The sequence below is a fragment of the Apis florea genome, unplaced genomic scaffold (genome assembly GCF_048593485.1).
Source record: "Apis florea isolate Af1SG1 unplaced genomic scaffold, ASM4859348v1 contig_3203_pilon, whole genome shotgun sequence".
In the NCBI taxonomy this organism is placed as follows: domain Eukaryota; kingdom Metazoa; phylum Arthropoda; class Insecta; order Hymenoptera; family Apidae; genus Apis; species Apis florea.
In genome coordinates, this window is record NW_028256723.1 from 144,403 (window position 1) to 163,966 (window position 19,564).

A 19,564-nucleotide genomic window follows, 5' to 3' on the forward strand; every position below is an offset into this window, starting at 1 on the left:
TTTTTGTTTTTTTTCTTCTTTTCTTCTTCTTCTTCTTATTATTATTATTATTATTCGAACGATATTACCTATTACTTCTCGACTTTCTAATCTTACGCCATTTCTATAAACGCTAAACGTGTTGATGATCGAGTCTCGACGTCTCGTTTATCGAAAAAAATTGTGCGTCGCCACGGCATCTCGAAAATCCTTTCGTCCTCGTCTTTCGTCGTTAATTCTTCTTCTCTTTTTTGTCTCTTTTTTTCTTTTTCTTTTTTTTTTTCCTTTTTTTTTTTTTTTTTTTTTTCTTTAGCGGAAACGGACGATCAGTCTTCGTTGATCACAGAGAGTTTTGATATGGTCGTCCAACTCGAAGTTCTCTTTGGAGGAGGAGGAAAGGAGGAGGAAAGGAGGAGGGAGCGGGAATTGTCCGAAACATGTTATTAAACACCGTCCGTGTGAGTATTGTCGTATCGATGCGTTATCGTCGTCTGTTTGCAGTCCTTATCGCCCATGCATTAGCCTACGAGGCGTAATCTCGATGCGTTTGCAGTCTGATGAACTGATTGCACCCCGATGAACTCGTTTGACACGGCCACAACTCGTTGACACTTTCGCTTTCGATTATTATTTTTTTCGAATCGAACAACTCGCAACTCGATTGTCTCTGCTTCCATGCTCGAAGAGATTCGTTTCATTTTCGTCGCGAACATTTTAACTTGAACGATATCGTTGAAGCACGCTGTGCGTATAATAAAATATATCGCAAAAAACTTTTTTCGAAATTTTCCTTTTAAACTTGGAAAAAGGAAAAGAGAAAAAAGAATAAAAAAAAGTACAATCGTCTCTGCTTGAGCTAACGATATTAAAGTATGCTTATTATAAATAAGAATGAACACGATTGTATAATATACAAATATTTCGAAGTATCTATTGTATATCTAAGTGTGTATATATATATATGTGTGTGTAATAATTTAAATATTATTCGCTTCTTATTCGTTCGTATTTTTCTTTTCGAGTAGAATGTAGAAGATCCACGCGTGGTGATCGAAGATGCATGATCCAACGAGGATCAATGGAGGCTGCAATATTTAATATATTCAGAATTTAGAGGAAATCGCAAATGAGTCGTGTCGCAAACCGTCTCGACGGATAAGAATAAAAATACTTCGAGGAGATACTTCGTGTTATACATCGGAAGCGTATTATTGAGAGAAACAGATTGCATCGGTCAGACGTGGCGTACGAAATGAAAGATTACACCGTATTGTAGAAGATAATATATATTTTCTTTCAATATATTATTTTATATATATATATATATATATATATATATGTATATCCTACATACATAAAGCAATATATAAATATATAATCGATATACGACACAATCATTCAAATTAACACATATACGTTATTACAGGCAGGATATGCAATTTTATGCAACTTTTACGAATTTATTCTATTATGCTCTCGTTTCGAATGTTCGAATATTTATTTTCTTCTTCTTCTTTTTTTTTTTTTTTTTTTATTTCTTTACGTGTATGAATGTACGTGTGCATTTTTTATTTCTCTCTTTTCTTCTTTATTTGTTTATTTCTTTCTTTCTTTCTTTTTTTTTTTTTTTTATATCGTTTAAACTCTTTTCACGAGAAAATCGATCACTAAGAAATTTTACAAAATATCCCGACGCCAACGCTCTCGGCTTATATTCGTTAAATATACATCGTATAATTTACGTAAAGTGCATTCATACATCTAATATACAATTCTCCCTCTTTCTTTCTCTCTTTTTTTCTCTTGCTCACACACATGCACACAAGTTTTCCCTTTCTCCCTATCAGACTCTTTTTCTCTTTTTTTTCTCTTTTCTGATTTCTTCTCGACTCCCCACGTCTATCTTTCCTATCTTTTTGCGTTTTGTTTCATTTTTTTTTTTTTTTATCACTTTATTTTTCATTCTCTCTCTCTCTCTCTCTCTCTCTCTCTCTCTCTCTCTCTCTCTCTCTTTTCTCCGCCATTATTTCCCGATAAATTATAAAAATATTACGGCAATCGTATAATAATAATCTCTATCCAGTTCCAGTCTACAATCATTGTTACTTACGCGCGTGTAAACAGATCCTTTCCAACAGAAAGTTTTTCGAGCGAATTACATTATATTTCGAGTGGATTATAAATATATGTATATAATTTCCCACGTACACGTGTACGTATACAAACGCCCGAAGAGAGGAGCAATTTGGTTTCGCTGTTGATGCTATCGTTTACTCCTCCATTTTTCCCTAACCTCTTCAACCGGATGTTAACAATCGCCTCCGCAATCCACTTCTCTCGAGGGTTCACGCAGCGACATCTAGAACGTCCTCCGGAACGAGGATGCTGTTCTCCAGCCTAACGAACAATGGATGGTTTTTTTTTTTTTTTTTTTTTTCTTTCTTTCTTTTAAATATCGATACTCTTTTAAATATTTGATGTATACGAATGTAAAGCACAACTGCAAAATTGAAAATCGATCTTATTGTCGATGAAAAAAATCAGATATTTAATTTCATCTCTTGAATACGTAACGGCAAGAAAAGAAAATATGTATATCTTTTATATTTTCGAGTTCTCTATATCTGTACGCAAAATTTGAATATCAAAATCGATGAATGCTATGTTTCTTCGTTCGCTGAAAAATCAATCAATATTCGCAGTTATGTCAGTTACTTCACCAGCAATATATATACATATGTATATACTTCGAGTATGGATATTTTTTTCATTAACATTTGTTGAAACGAATGTTGTTTAAAAACGTATATATAAATGTCGAGCATACAGTTGTAGAATATATCTTTGGAACATGATTCTTCGATTGTACTACGTTCAACGAAATATAAATATTCACAAATATTTTTTGATCTATCGTGTCGCTCGTACACGAATACATGCCCCAAAAACGAAGATATTTCCACGTGTGATGATACATTTTTCAGAAAATACATCAAGCGTGAATATCTCTCTGAACGTTCTAGAACAGTCGCTAATGGAACTACGACATCCGACGAGTCGTCCGAAATTCTCCCTTCTTCTACTTTTCCTATTCCCTCTGAAATCGTGACGGTATTACAAGTTGGAAGTTGATTCTTCGAACGAAAGAAGGTTCAAGGTGGAGCAGGGATTACGCATCGAGAGATTACGGCTATTTGGAACCGATTATGAAATTAATGATAACATATACTTTATTCTTAAAGTCGTTCCTGCCTCTCTAAGATCTCTAAATGAATCGATAAATAGAATTTAAAACCCCCTTTTAAACAACTTTAAAAAATATAACAATGCGAAAATATTCAAAGCATTGTTATAATCTAATGAATAAATTATATATATCCTTATCACTTGCAGAAAGTCAACAACGATTCCAACGATCCACTCCAAAAGAAAAAAAAAAAAAAAATATACCAAACGCTCGCCAATAAATAACACTTTATACGAGATAATCGAGACGACTCGTTCCAACTAAAAAAAAAAAAAAAAAAAAAAAAAATTAATCCTAAAAAGTTATGACTCAATTTTTCGCAATAAAACCTCAACCAATATTATCTCGCAATAAAACTCATAAAAATCTCCAACATCCAATACATCTTCCTTCTTCCTTCGCTTCCTTATACGATGGTGAATCCCACCCTATGGGCCATCGCTCCATCGCCAATATTCCTTCCAAGTACCGAAGAATGCAGAGAGACGACGACTCTTCCCTCCCCTCCCCTCCCCCCTCTCTCTCTTTCTCTCTTTCTACGCCGCGCGAGGGGTGAATCTGATCTTGGAAAGTGAAGCGTTCACGGAAGGAACGGATCGTTAGCGGAACGACTCGAATGCGGGTGACGGACGTTCGTCAATCCGCGATTCGAGATCGACGACGAGCGGCCGGTTCCGCGTAGCCGTAATCCCGTGGAGAGTTAAAGCAAGCTCGGGAAATTAGGGTCGGTGTGGAGGAAGATCGTCGGGCGATGTCGATCCGGGCTCTCGAGAGGACAAAAAAAGAGGGGAAGGGAGAAACGAGGAGGAGTTGTTGTTTCCTTTAAAACGACGATCTTACTCGTCGAATAATACTGTTGAATGATCGTATCTCTCTCTCTCTCTCTCTCTCTCTCATTCCGTTTTCCATTTTCTTCTCTAATTTTTCACTTTTGTAATTTTATATATACCCTTGTCGATCATTCTCCCTTATCTCTCGTCCAATACCCTTTCTCCTTTACCTTATTACTCCTGCACCTCTCGTCCCAAAAGCCAAATACGTAAAACATTCGCGCGCGCACACACACACACACACACACACACACACTCGAGCGCTCGCGTACTCTCCTAAGTAGTCTCATTTTTACTTTTTATTGCTTTGAAATTCCGTATTGAAGACGCAAACGGCTCGCCTCGGCCGACATATAATAATAAAAAACTTGTTACTCGGAGTGGGCGACATGGAGGGGAGGGGACTGTTCTAGGCAGATTGGGGGACGATTTTTTTTTGGAAAGTTTGGGGAGGAGGAACATTCACGAACGGGGGTTTGTTATATAAATAGTAAACGGTGACACATCATGTAACGTACGTGTAAAAATGATTGATTAGTAGCTATTATTAAATGTTATTAATGTTTATATTCATTTATATCGTATATACTTCTTATACTTCTGTGACTTCGTGTGTGTGTGTGTGTGTGTGTGTGTGTGTGTGTGTATGTGTGTGTATATATATATATTATGTGCGTGCCTATTCGAATGTACTGTTATACTCTGTACTGTTATAATTGATTACGTTGCAATCATCGTCCTTTCTTCTATCGCTTATCTCCGTAACTCCGTGTGTCGGTCTGTGTATAAACGCGCCTTCGTCGACGTTTATCCCCTTCTCTTTAGGCCTTTAAGATCGGTTTCGCATCGTGAGAAAACGTGTCGTCGCTATGTTTCGTCGATCCTTGAATGACTTTTCTTTTTTCTTCTTTTTTTTTTTTTTTTTTTCAAAACTTTGAAATAAACTTCCTCGATTTTGATTCTTACTTGTGATTTATGATCCTCGAGATGGAAATGGAAACTCGTGCAAGAGAAATATTAAAATGGCGAGAATTGGAAGGGAAAAAAGAAAATGAAGTTTCAGGTAGAAATTAATCGCATCTCGTTAAAAGATGGGCGAGTGCTCGAGACGAAAGGGATATTTCGACGATCGGAAGAATCTAGAAATTCGAAATTAATGGCGACACTCGGCGGAAGTGGTGACTCGTTGAGTCATCCTCATCTCCAACGTACGATACGCGGGGTACGTTGAACTTCACGTGCAAAAAAAAGGTTTCACCGTCTTAATGGCGTGACTGGTGGAAATGATAACCGGTAGCAGAAATAATAGCATTAAATTCTTTGCGTGGCGATATTACGAGGGTGAAACTAGAATCCTCTTATAGTTCTTTGCCGGCAGAGAGATTTTCAAGCTCGGACAATTAATTCGAAAATCCTGGAGAAATCCTTTGGGTCGGGGCTCTCTCTCGTCCTTTCGACTTTGACGAAATTTTCAGCGCGGAGGAAATTAATTTTTCGACGAATCGACGAAAATGAATCAAGCGATACTTTTTTTTTTTTTTTTACGTTTCAATTTTTCACGTTCGACGTATTAATCCTGATCGACTTAACAAATTTGTAATTCATTCCGCGCTGTTTTAATAAACTTTTTTTCTTTTTTAACACACTCGAGCTATTTGAAATTTTATAATATAAATTGTTGAAAATTAAAAAGTTTCGCAGTATTATTAAACATTACGAGACATAAATAATGTAATGTAAATGAAACTCTATTGATCGAAAATCGAATCATATAAACTAAGATGTTATCGATCGTTAGTGGAAAAAAAGACAATGGTTTAAAACCACCGACGAGTGAAATTTCTTCTTAATATTAGCACGCGAGGAAAATATAATGCAAACAGTTCCCCCTGGTTTCTATAATGATACAATCAGAAATCGTGACGGCCGTTAAGCCGGCAATTAATAACTGGGCTCTCGATGTCGATCATTAAACGAGCGAAACTAATTGGAGCCGCTCGAACGGCAGTCAATCCATGCGTATGGAAATTCAGTCTCCGGATGAAAATCGTGCAAAACACACGTGTGTCGCAATAATTGATAGATAAACGGGGGATCCTTTCGGGATATTATTTTGGAAAATTGGAAAACACCACGGTTTCTCTATAAACCGTTGCGTAATATCTTTTCTTTCCAACCTGTTTGCCGTTTAATTGCTCGTTAACGCGTTATATTCTGTAAACTGTACAGAATATAAATTAGAAATTGCGCGTTGTAACGGATATCCGTCGTTTAATTTCACCAGGCAATAGATTAAATCGATTTTCCATTCAATTTTCGGTAGTTGTTTAATTGATAATATGTGCGTGTATTGTTCATTGTTATATATTTTTCTTTCTTTTTTTTTCTTTTTCTTTTTTTTTTTTTTTTTGTTAGAAAAATATACTATATATCTCTCTCTCTATATATATATATATATATATTAGTCACTTGAACGACATTAGAGGCGTGAAATTAATCACCATCGTTGAGCCGAAATATTCGACGGAAAAATCGGCTTTACGCGCGGCTTCGATTGATTTTTTGAATACGTCGAGATCGTTTTACGTTTAGATTGCATATATATATATAATATCATTTGACGAATAATTGTATAGAACGATCCGAATTCTACTGGATAAAACTACTGGATAGTAGAATTTTTATTTTTACGAGTCTTCGATATATATTATTAAACACGAATTTATAAAATAGTTTCGTAATACTTTGTAGAAACGAAAAAGATTTATAGATAAAAATTCTAGTTTATTTATATTATCTCTAAAATCTACATCTTTCGATGAACTTTCAAAAAAGCTTCAATTTCTACCGGATTTCTAAATGAAATCATACGCCAAGATCCCCTCCAAACAGGGGCGAGAGAGTTACAGAGATTACTCTCTCCTACATTATCTATTTTAAAACTTCGCTACTCGGTTTAAAATACTCGACCACTCGAAAAATCAATAATCAACATAGCCCTTACCGAAGCCTCGCGTAAACTTTGTTCATGCTTTGCAAACATGCTTTCCAGGAATTCGTTTTACGGGCCGATTAATCCGCGAGTAAACAAGCAAGGATCCACGATCCACGCGGGCCTCGCGACGACGAAGCGGAAAGACGAAGCGCGGAAACCGGCCGACACACGGAGAACCCAAACCTCCTAAGGGGATGAAAACGTGTACTTGTTTGCGCTCCACTCGAAACGCGTATGTACGAGTGCTGTGCACTCTCCCTATTCTCCTTTCTATCTCTGTTTCTTTTGTTTATCTCTCTCTTTCTCTCTCTCTTTTTCTTGTGTTTCCAACTCTTACGTGTGTATACGTGTGTATACGTAGGGTGGAACGAAAAAATCAAAATTGTGAGGTTTTACTTTAATAATACAACGAAATAATATAACGAAAAGAAGTTGTATCGAATCTCGTAGATTTTTGAGGCGAGCTGATTCCTTTTTTTTTAATATTCGTTTTCTTAACGTTACATGGTAGTTTTAATATTTTTGTTTTTTTTGTTTTTTAAATATATATTCGTAAATATTCGTAATTAATATATATATATATAGAAGCGTTAGAATTAGAGTAGAATTTCTTCGTCGAAAATTATTTTTACATATTTTTTTTTTTTTTTTTCTTAATTGATTCACTACTACGTTTAAGCTATTTCTTTTTTTTTTTACCTATCATATAGAAATGATGGAAGGTAACAAATTTTTTTTCCCTAACGTTTCGTTCCGCCCTGGTGTACTCGTGTCGTATTCGTCATATCGTCCCTTCAAAGTGTACGTTTTATCGTTTACGATAATCAGTCGAAAAGCTATGCGCGTAATATTATAATCGTGTACCATATACCATATGTAAATAAATATATATATACAAGATAACGTTAAATATATATATATATATATACTATGTATTTTTACGTGTATATCACCTTATACATCTGCGCGAAATCGATCGTTACGTTTAGCCATTACGTTCATTAGGTAATCGAGTGCGAAAATGAGTGAGCGAGCGAACGATCCTCGGGAATACGTGGGATACCTCTGCAGTTCTACGTTCAGTGAATCACGACGATATTAATTCGGCGTGTCGTCGATCGAAAGATCCGATTCATCACGTTTGAACGTGCACGTCACACAATCGCCAATCCTCCACTTATTGTTCCTTATTCCTTATACATACCCACCCTGTACACGGTATTCCTCGCATTCGTTCGTTACCTTCGACTCTACAATTGGCCGTTCACTTATTCTTCCCTTCCACTTATTTTTCCCTTCGCTTCTTTTTCCTTACTTCTTTTTTTTTTTTTCCATTTCATAGCCTACTACCTCCTCTATCTTCGTCCCCTTTTTCTTTCTTTTTTTTTTTCCTTTTTCCCGCCCCCTCCCCCCACAAGCACCGAGGGTAAGCGCGTTCACGACGAGACCATCGCGCTGCCCTACTTTTTTTCCTCTCACCGCGTTCTCACCCTTCTTGTCCCTTTACATACTCGATTTAGCAAATACGAAATACGAACAGATACGTCAGCGTTCGTCCTCCCGTTCTTCGTGCACGCGTTCTTCTTACTTAAATAACTAGGCTATAGGAGCAGTTGGGCAGTTGGCGTGCCGCGGTATTTCTCCCTCTGACACACCTCGTCTCTCTCTCTCTCTCCTCGTCGTATCTTCTTCCTCTTCTCCTCCTTTCTTTTTTTTCTTTTTTTCGATTTTTCATTCCTTTTCATTTATTCACTCATTTCTCTTTTTTTCTCTCTTTCCGTTTAATTGGATTATCGAGTGGCAGGGGGGAGGGGGAGGGATCCGTTCCTAACACGTCCAGCAGCATCTTGCGTTCCTTTTTTTTTTTTTCTTTTTCTTTCTCTCCGCTGATTATATATATATATATATACTATGCCCACTCTTCCACTTCTACTTCTCCTCGTTGTTGCGGGACAATTCGTTCGATCCGGCGGTGAAATCGAGTCGAGTGGCGGAAAAATGTACGCCGGATGCCGAGGATGCTCCGGTTTGTTGGCCACTCGGCCGTCATCCAGTGTTCTGGCAACGACGAACGGATTTATCGGTAAACGAATTCCTCCCGTTCCGGCCTCGTTCCGCGATCCACCCCCTCCTCGTCGAGGGGAGGGGTTGCCCGCTCGTTTCACGGCTGACTTCGCCCCGTTGTGCACCGAAACCGTTGTACACGATCCGGTAATCGACGGATCCGGACCGTCCGACGACGACGACTCGATTCCCCCTGGGAGGGAATTGGGGGAAAGGGGGGGAGGGGAAGGTGAGGAGGAATTTTTGACTGACCGTCGAAATTTGGAGCGGACGATTTTTTTTTTTTTTTTTTTTTGAAACATTGAAAGCTCAGCTCGCGATTCTTAGAAGAGAATTTAGATCTCGAATCTGGATCTTTGATCGCGTTGAACGTTTAGAAATTAACGTCGAAGAAAGAAACGTGATTTGGAACGAGAAATTTTTTTATATAGGATGCTGGTAAATTTTTGGTTGAACGTGATGAATAAGTTTGGACATGTTTCTTCGTGGAAATTTGGAGCTAGCGATTTTGGGGAGGGGAAGGGGAATGTCGAAAACGTTAATTTGGAATCAGATGAGAGATGATGATGGACATTTCGCAGGGTGCTCTGTCTTGAACACCAGAACTACCAAGAAAAGATTTGTCTTCTTGTTTGCATTAAAAATGTGCAAGCAGTTTATTTTTATTTTTTTTTTCTGGCAAAGTTAATGTTGACTTTTATTGAAACAGAAACATGAATACATATATACTACTTTAATCTTAACTCTTTCAACTTTATAAATTATGTATGTATGATTGCTATGGTATTTAAGGAAAATAATCTAGGATGATTTGAAAATTCATTTGAATTACCTTAAGAGCTATGATTTACATATCCACGCATGACAAAGTTAAAACTTGGACACAGTTCTGGATTTAATTATAAATCCAAAATTGTACGTTTAAATATTTAATAAACCCTACATATATATTTATATATTTATATATAAATATATATATATATATATATAGATTTATATATAGATTTCGAAAAATAGTCCACCAAACGCTGTGGACATATCTTTCTATCTATGTGTCCGCCTACAATCGTTCCATACCTCCTACAATAAATCTATATCTACGTTATCTTTAAGTTAAAAATACCGACAAATCACATTTTCCATTTAAATAAATAAGCCACGTATACTTAGGGCTGAAAGAGCTAAACATTATACATTTAGTTACGAGTCGGTAGTTCTAATGTCGAAACGTTCAAATTTGATGAAATTACGAATTGGATAAATAAACAAGGAGAGTGAAGAAGCGTGTAGGTGTTCGTATTGGAAGTGAAGATGTCGCGAAATCGTAGGTTTCTAAAAGATTTTTAAAAAATAATCTATCTAAAAGCTTATATAAAAAGAAAATAGACACAGACAGATTATTAAAAAACAATATATGGATTAAAATAAAATCGTCGAGCTGAGAGCCGATCGGATTAAAACAATTTGGATAAATCTAAAAAAGGAATAAAAAAAGAAAATATATCTTCCCTGACACGGATCGAACAGATCACTTCCGATTTTCTTTTCTTCCTCGAGAAACGATCAACGTCAGTCACCCTTTTTTATTGCTACGATGCTACTGATGACCGACAACTGAGAGAACGTGCCTCCCCCTCCCTCCCTCCCTCCCTCCCTCCCCTAATAATAGTCTTTTATCGTTAATTTTAAAAACCTATGATGTCTCACTATACGCGTCTTTCTCTTAAAAGATTAACCACGCTACATTGATATAAATATATATGTATATGTTTATATGTATATATATATGTATGTGTGTGTGTGTATATATATATATATACATAATATAGATGTATATATATATATATATTATGTATATGGTATTTTTTTTTTTTTTTTTTGCTTTTTTTTCGTTTTACAGCAACTAGGATCCTTTAATTCTACGATACAGTTTTCCTTTTCGTTCTCCTTTTACTTCTTCTTTTTTTTTTCTTTTCTTTTTTTTTTTTTTTTTTTTCATCATTTCTTATTACGTCGGGAATGTTACACGAGCGGGTCGATGTCTCTTACGAACTTATTCATTTACAGGGGTTTATTACGAATCGATAAGGGGATGGTAGACTTGTCTTACGGGGCATAGGGCGGGGAGGGGTGTTTAGCGGGGCACGTGTTTCCTTTTACGGGAACAACGTTACGTGTTCTTCTTTTCTTTTTTTTTTTATTCTTCTTTTTTTTTTGTTTTTCAGTTTTTTTTCTTTTTCTTTTTCTTTTTCTTTTCTTCTTAATATCAATCTGTTCACGGCATCGTACCGTATTAATAATAATAATAATTTACGGTGCAGTCCTGGATAATACTTTTTAATCATCCGTTGTTGTTCTTCATTCTTCATTGTTTCTTATTATTATCATTACAATAATTAATAATTAATAATCATAATAATAATAATAATAATAATAGTAATAATAATCATATATATATTTATATATCATACACAGAGCGTAAGTATATAATATTTATCGTCATATATATTTAGATTTAAATATTACTTTTAAACTTTTATAACGTTTCATAGATCGAAAAATAAATATAAAAATAAACCGGGCATTTAGGTATTAATATTTTTGTATTAATAATTTTTCTCTCTCTCTCTCTCTCTCTTTCTCTTTCTTTTTCTCATCTCTTTTCCTCCGTTCCTCCTCCCTTCTTTTTCTTTTTTTTTTTTTCTCATCTATTCACCATACCATATCATTCTCCATTTCTTCCTTCTATTTCTCCTCTCTCCTTTCGACTTTCTTTCTTCTCCTCACTCGCCTTTATTCATCTCGAATCACCGGTGCACGATAGGAATGATTCGACGAATCAGTCTTTTATCATCTCTTTTCTTTTTTTGTCATCGCTTTTTTAAACTCGAATATCATTATCGACTGCTCCCGTACGTTGTTGCTTGTTCAACCTCGTTTACACCTCGAGATTTTCTTTTGTGCGTGTATGTTGAGTCGACAGATTTATGTCGCTGAACGATCGATAATCGCGATCTTCTCTCTCACCATCTTTTTTGATTTATCGTAATGCTCTCGTGAGCAGTTTCAGAGTCAATTACGTTAAATTTTTTAAGCTTCTCCTCATTGCTTTATTTATACGTTCCTCCTACGTTAATTTCTACTTCTATTATACGCGTAATTCGTCGAATACGCTCCTCGAGCACACCGACGATCCGTGACCGATCGATTTGAGCCCAACGCGAATCACGTGTCTAACCTCAAATGAGCAACACGCGCTAGTTCATTAATTTCATTACGATAGATAAGATCTCGCTTTTCTCTTTTCATTCTTTCTTTTTTTTTTTTTTTATTTTCATTTTTGTCATTTTGTTCGTTTTGTATGCTTTTGTTTTGTTTTGTTTTTGTTTTATTTTGTTTGAGCATTTCGCAACGTCCACAAGACACATACACATACACACACATACACGCACACGCACACGCACTCATTCATTCACGCGCACACGAAAAAGTATAAAATTAATTAATTACTCTTTTAATCACGTGCTCGGTGTCTCTCATTCTCTCTTCCACTCTCTTCTTTCTCTCCCTCCCTTTCTCGCGTTAATATTTTATCCGCTCTTTTTTTAAATGATTCTCCCTTTCTCGTACTTTCTCATTCCTCTTGATTTATTTTCTCTCTCTCTCTCTCTCCTTTAACGCTTTCTTCCTTCTTCGCGCTTTCCATCCTTCTTTTCTCGAGCCAAGCCATTCGAATTTGTTCGATTAATTTGTCGATTAAATATATCCGAGCTTGTCTCTCTCTTCTCTTCTCTTCTCTTCTCTTATTATATCTTTATTCTCTTCTAGTTTCTTTCTTTCTTTCTCTTTTTCTTTAAAGTCGTTTTCTTTTCTCTTCTTTTCTTTTTCTTTTCAACGCCTCTTTCTCTCTCCTCCAAACGACTTTGAACATTTACGCCGTATTGTGTTACATATAATATATATATATATGTAATATGTATACATAGATACACCTTTTTTCTTTCGAATCGATACATTTTACATATAAACGTGAATACGCTGTGTGTATCCCTGTCCCTGTGTGTATGCGTGTTCCTGCGTGTATGTGTATATGTATCCTTTCCTCGTGCACGATAATAAGCGTCTCATCGCCTACACGCTCGTGTTCGTGTGTCCCATCTCCGTTTAATTACTCCGACAAATACAATTATTTAATGTATGTTTATATAATAATGCGTACGTTCCTCACTCTCTTCCATCTTATTCTTTCCCTCTCTCTCTTACACACGCACGCACACACACACACATACACACATACATTCTTTCTCTCTAGCTTTCTCGAAAAAACGCGTCGCATAGACAAAAGTGTTTCTCTATATTATCGTCTAGGATCGTTATCAATAATAAAATAGAAAAAACCTCGTTTTCACCCGAGGTCACGGCTCTATACTATAATAATAATAATAATAATAATCATGATGTAATAATAATATATATATATATATATAATATATAATATATATAAATATCTATGTAATACGCGCCTTATAATTTACATACATAATATGTAATTTTTTTTTTTTTAATATATATATATATATATTTGCTTTATATATATTTATATTTATATATCCATTTTTTTATGTTTTGTTTAATATATTCATGTATTTTCTTAATATTAGATTTATTCTTCTTTCTCTCTTTTCTTTTTTTTTTTTTTTTTTTTTTCTTTTTTCTTCGCACCTTTTTCTCAGATATCTCTGGCGAAACGCCTCCCTACGCCAGCTACGTTCTCTCTTCTTTTTTTTTTTTTCTTCCTTTTCGTTTTTACGAATTTTTTTTTTTTTCGCTTCCTCTCCCCTTTATTTCGCTTTTCTCTCTTTTCCCTCCCCCCTCCCCCCCCTTTTTTTTTCTTTTCCTTTTTCTCCCTTGACTTCGAACCCACGTGCGACTCTTTTTAAAGACTACGCAATTAAAAACGGGTATTCGGGGGTATGCTAACTAATATATACCTAGTAATGCTCGTGAATATGTTATAAATTGAACGTTGAGATCGATCGAGATTGGATCGTCGTCGAGAGATGGGATCGCGATCCCTATCGATCCATCGTTCGATCAAGTCGTTATTTATATCTCTTCTCTCTCTTTTTTTTTTTTTTTTTTCTATACGTCATACCTCTCTTTCCCTTTCATATATACTCTTCTTCTTTTCTTTTTCTTTTTCTCTTAAATCTTTCCCCCCCTCCCTTCCCTCCCCCCCCCCTTTCCTTTTCTCTTATTTTCGTGTCACGGAATTTTTGGACAATCACGCGGTCAACAAGAGCGCAGACAGACGGATCCCCGGGCGAACGAAACGATTGGTAGGAAATTTAAAACAGTGGTCGAAGAGGCGGAAAAAATACGCGAAACAATCGTGTTCGAAGAAAGAAAGAAAGAAAGAAAAGAAAAAAAAAAAATGCGAAGGAACTGTGGTATTTATTTTCGTTTCATCGTTTCATCGACGCTCAACCGTTGCAACCGTGCAACACGAAGATTAATTATGGCGAACCAGAAAAAAAAAAAAAAAGCATCGATTTATCTTCGGTAGGGCGGACGCGGACGGGGGTGGGCAACCCTCTTTCCGTTCGTTCAACGTTCGTTCACTAGCACCTGTGCTAAAAAAAAAAAAAAAAAATCGCTCGGTCGTTTGCTTCGTAAACATTGCACATCGTTAAACAGTTAGAGAACCGTAAATACGCGGTGGCAAGTTGCGAAACTAGCGTTTCACGATCGTTTGGGAGGAAAGCGGGGAGAGCAAAAATTAACGAGAAATATCGATCTCGATGGTGTATAAAAATATTTGCAACGATTCCCTTTTTTATCTCTCGTTTCGCGTATTTTCCAAACGCAAAGTAAACGCATACGTCTTATTTTTATTTCTTCCTCTTTTTTTTTTTTTTTTGTTTGTTTCACGGGTTAATTAGAAAAGAAGCAATTAGTTAAAAATAATCGCTGAGTCTATCTGTTTATAAATAGACAGTCGCACGATGACGGCAAAAGCAGTTATCAATTTTCGCATTATCACGATTATCCACGATGGTGGATGAGAACCACCGCGGGCGACGAGTCTCACTCTAATAAATGCACCCCAGACATCGATACGTTTTACAAACGTTCCCCATTAAAACGCTCGCTTCCGAGACATCCATGCCAGTCTCCAAACAACCTACGACAATTTAAAGCTTGTGCAAAGTTCGCTCATGAAGAAAAGAATTCATCGATCAGAACGGGCTTCTAATAATTATTCTAATTATTATTAATTATAAGGGGAAAATGCTGCAACATAATAATACGTAGATTTGTTGATAATTGAAAAAATATTCTTCAAGAAAAGATAAGAAAGAACCATTATTCCCTATCACGAGAATCAATTAAAATTAGATCGATCTTCAAAGAGTTAGATCGTCACGAAAGGGGAGAAATGATTGTGAGAGGAAAGAGAAGAATACGAAGTATTATTTGTATAATAAAAATTACACGATATGTTGAATTTTACGTTGAAATGTCAATTTGATCGAGATTGAGAACCGCTGGGAAGTTGTAAGAGGGTGGTTGGGCAGGGCGTCGCCGCGTCTCCACGACCCCCACGAGCTATCGACCGAAAGAGAAGCGAGAAAGAGAATCGACGGGCGGAGTGAGAGGGAGAGAGAGAGGGAGGGAGGGACAACGAGAGAAGAAAAGAGGGATGAAGGGTGAAAGGAAAGGGAGAAATAACTCGTGGCTCGTGCAGAAACGAGTAGGGAATAAGCAGCGTTTACTGTAGTCCCGCAAAACAGTTATACACACAAGCCTGTATATACGTACATATGTCGCCGCGCCCTCCCCCCCCCCTCTCCCAATCGTCGAAGAGTATTTCCACACCCCTGAGCTGCTCGAAGATGCAGGGAGAGGGGGGGGGGGAATAAAACGAAGGACGTGTCAAAATTTTCGAACGAATCGATTCGAAAATTCTGATCTGAAAGATCGCGAAAAGAGGTTTTCGTGGTTTGAATGCGGAACGAAATTTATAGGGATGAGCACAGTAGGAGGAGGAGGAGTTATTACGTAAGAGAACGATATACGTATCTGTGACAATGACAAGCAAAGGAAGAAGTGAGAAATCGTTTGGAAGCGTGAAGGAAAATAATGAAAAATTGAGAAAGAGAGAGAGAGAGAGAGAGAAGAAGAAGAATGAAAATGTGAGAAGGAAGAAAAAAGATCGATAAAAATTTACGTAGAGTGCTTTAAAATGAAAAAAAACAACTCGAACAAAAAAGCAGTTATCCACAACATTTGACAATGTTCGTTCACGCAATGTGTGAGAGCAATGAGAGAAACAGAAAAACCTGCCATTCACTTCCTCTAATTGCCCCGTCACGGGTCAAGCGAATTTCCAAACCATCACTTTTTACCACCCCGTATTATCCCAACTGTTCGACCACGAAATTCTCCGACCATTCCCGGAGAGGATAAAAACAGCAAAACCGAGGTAAACCGAACGACGAGAAGAAAAAAAAAATGGACGGGAAGGTGTGTGTATAGGCGATTGAAAAAAAATAAACGAGACACGAGAGGGGAAAAACCGGGCGGGCGATTCCAATGGGGAGGATCGAGAGCCAATCATCGCGATGCCCCGCGTAATAAAAATAGATTCTGCCGATAAAGCAACGGATGGTTACAAGTGTATCCGGCTGTAAGGTATCCCAGAGATCGCGACACGATTACTGCTTTTACGGGGAGTGGGAAAGCTTCGTTTTAAGGCTTCATCGTCGCGCGATTCAGATCAACGGTCATGGAAGGACCGAGGCGGTGACCCGACCTTGAAAACCAAAGCTTAAACTCCCCGTAACATTGCGTCTGCATTCTAACGAGGTCCCCGTGTCTCGATGATGGAAAAGATTCGTTCAGGTGAGGAGGAGAGAACGAACGGTTGACACGGATACGGAGAGGTCGAAGGATCTTTAGCCTGCCCCATGACCCTCGTGGGCCGACGACCGACGCGTAAAAATCGAGGCCCCAAATCTTCTTCGTGGGACAAGATTTATTGGGTTGTTTGGAATGTTCGCTCGTGTCGTTTCTTCGACGATCGTCCGACGGTTCGATGAAAAATTTCGAACGAGAATCAAACAATTTTCGAACGAGTCGAAATAAATTCTGGATTGAAATTTTGATAATTGATAGAAAGAAAACTCGACCGTTCGTTTCGTTTTGTTAATATATCTCGATTTTTATACATCCCTCTTATTGGGAAAGGAAAGCAAATTCATTGGAAGCATGAAAAAACTAGTTTGGAAAGCTAATTTATAGTGGATGGTAAAAAGCCATCGAAATTCAATAAAATGCTAATTCCATGAAGATACATTGTCTTTCAATTTTTTCCCTCACTTTATGAACTCTATCAACTTTCCAATAACTCAATTTCTTCTACAATCATGATCTTTTGTAACATGTAAATTTTTGCTTCCATTTCTTCTTGCTTAATATTAACCGTTTAATATACCTTTTAAGGGAATGTTTCAGAAGAAAATATCGTTGCATATCAACTTATCAACGAAGCTAAAAAAAAAAAAAACAATCGTAAAAATATCGCGAACGTGTCGTCCATTTCGTGTTTTAGTTTCTATCGAAACTAAAATTCTAACGTAATTTCCTCCTCTCTCTTACGTAACGAGATCATTACGCATACACTCCACTCCTTTTTGTATGCGGCCTCGAAAAAGATTTATTTACCGGTGACTCGAATTCGACGATAGCCAGAACTTCGAGGAAGAGAAGAGAATGAAAAAAGAGAGAGAGAAAGAAAAAAGAAATACGAAATATCTTGGGCACGAGGAATAGCCATCTACAGTCCTGAGAGCACGGCCTCGAGATGCTAGAACCGTGTATCTTCCTTTCCCTTCCCGGCCCTCTCTATCTGCATCTCTTTTCCTTTCAACCCCTGCCACCGTTCTCTGCGATTTTCCGCCAACGTGTGCCGGCTTCTACATATATCAGAGCGCGAGTCGTGCTAGAGCGAGAGCACGGTTCCCGTTATCGATCTACTGCGGAGCAACGGAGGCTGGCAGAGAGAGAGAAAGAGAAACAGAGCGAGAGAAAAAGAGGGTACAAAGTCGAAGCTCGGGGGTGGTAAAGCGAGAAAGAGGGAAAAAGCTAACCCGAAGGGGGTGAGTCGCCGCGTCGAGTTCGCCGGAAGAGTGCAGCCACCGTCGAGTTCGACTCACCCTGTGAATCGGGTCTATTTTTGCGGCCAGCTCTTTCTCTGCGGTCTCGTCGGTTATTCGTCGAGCCACGCTCACGGCCCTGAGCTAGGACAATGGCGCGGCCATCAGAGGGAACCTCCAACGTGTTGTTGTCTCTTTTCTCTTTTTTTCTTTCTTTTTCTTTCTTCTTCCTTTTTTTTTTTTTTTTTTTTTTTCTTTACGTAGAACAAACTCGACCTAGGAGAATGAACCGTGAACTGGCGTGTATGCATGTGTGGCGTGTTTCGAAAAGCGTTACTGCTAAAGGACAAAGGGAGGAGAGAGAAATCGTCGAGGAGATTTCGAGAAAAGCTAGTAGCAACAGATTGAAGCCGACATTGGATCGATCCCCCTCGAGTTTCTCTCGAGTTCGATGAAAAGAAAACGGCAAAATTGGGGGGATCGGCCGATTCCTCTCGTGAACCGGTCACGAAAGAAAAAAAATGTATGAATTATTACGGGTGACAAATAGAGTGGCGGCCTAAGTCTCCTTGGCATCGTTTCAGAGTGTAAGCTACCTACTTTCGAACTCGACGAGGTCAAACACACCGCTTCGAGACATGGTTATTAATAACTCTCGATTTCGACGGTTTATCCTGATTGTTCCGTTTCTTTAAAGCTACCTGTCCCTCTGGCCTGTCCCGTTACGATACAGGATGAAAGATGAAAACAAAAAAAAAAAAGGAACGAGGAAACGATCGAGACGAATAGCTTTTGTGAGAAAGATACTGTGAAAGAGAGAGAGGAAGGGAGGAAGGGAGAAAAGAGAAAGAAAAAGGCAGTAAACGTGCCGAGGAACGGCAACCTCGCACCCTGACATACCGCCGCCACCATCGCGACGACGGCATCGACCGCAGCCCCAACGCTGCAATGCGACGTTGCCATCCCAACGGGCAACAGCCCTTGCGGCCGAATCAGTTCGGGGGCCGTGGTGGCATGGGCAGATTTTCATGGCACGCTCCTGCACCGCGCGCCCGGTCATTGGTCGGTGACGACACGCGACCCCCAGGACCGTCGCGACCGACGCGAATACCACGTGCTTTTCAACTACTTTTCAATTTTTTTTATTTAAATCAATATATAACAAAATAAACTAATGTGGATGTGGAATGGAGATAAATCGATGAAAACTTGAAAATATTATCGAAATTGAGAAATGTGAACGAAGAATGTGAATGTTAAGGATTGCACGTTCAATCTGAACTATTGAGTT

The 19,564-nt window shown here is 37.8% G+C and overlaps 1 protein-coding gene across 3 annotated transcripts in view; it reads left to right on the forward strand.

Annotated features, from left to right (window-relative positions):
• The window catches only part of LOC100869909 (neurotrimin), a 153,745-nt gene that overhangs the window by 101,136 nt on the left and 33,045 nt on the right, over positions 1-19,564 (forward strand). For all 3 annotated transcript variants that reach the window (XM_086910907.1, XM_086910906.1, XM_086910908.1), the window contains exon 7: positions 7,109-7,283. The gene's annotated coding sequence lies outside the window, so the exon portion shown is untranslated. The remainder of the gene's footprint in view (positions 1-7,108; positions 7,284-19,564) is intronic.